Source organism: Phaethon lepturus, unplaced genomic scaffold, assembly GCF_000687285.1.
Source record: "Phaethon lepturus isolate BGI_N335 unplaced genomic scaffold, ASM68728v1 scaffold37894, whole genome shotgun sequence".
Classification (NCBI taxonomy): domain Eukaryota; kingdom Metazoa; phylum Chordata; class Aves; order Phaethontiformes; family Phaethontidae; genus Phaethon; species Phaethon lepturus.
In genome coordinates, this window is record NW_010537752.1 from 39,215 (window position 1) to 39,894 (window position 680).

Sequence of the window (680 nt, forward strand, 5' to 3'; positions counted from 1 at the left end):
CCGTCCTCCCCGCCGTCATTAATCACGCAGTGGCCGGCAGCCCGCCGTCTCTGTGGGGCAGCTGGCTCTGGGGCTGCCTTCCTCTTCCCTTTCTCTTTCCTGTTCCCCTTCCCCTTCCCTTTCCCCTTCTCCTTACCCTCCACATGTGGGGCTGCATGATCGGGGCTGGGTGGGACCCCAGGGCTGTGCCAGACTGAGACGCACCCTCCGCTTTCCCCCAGCAGCCCCCAGAAGAAGAGTGGGGACCGGGAAGAGCCAGCCACAGAGCTGGCAGGACAGCTGCGGCATCCCTGTCCTCTCCGAGCCCCCCAGGGAGCCCCACAGAGGGCTGGGGAAGGGGCTGGTCACCCCAGCTAGGTCGGACAGAGAAAGGGCTCTCCTCCACAGCTGAACGCAGGAAGGACCTGCGGGATGCAGCCCTGCAGCCCTGCCCGCCTCCCATTGTGCCCTTGCGGCCCGGTCCCCGCGGAGGCAGCGCGTGAGCCGGCTGGTTTGGGGGACTCACTCGTACATGTGGCCGGCAGGTTTTCTCATGTTTCGAGGGGTGGGGGGGATCTGGGCCCCCTTCCAGAAGCAAAACAAAAGCCAATGTGAGTTGGCTTTCTGGGCGAAGTGCTCTCACATGGTTCGGTCACCCAGACGAGACGTGACGGGGAGCATGGAGGACATGGCTCGCTGGT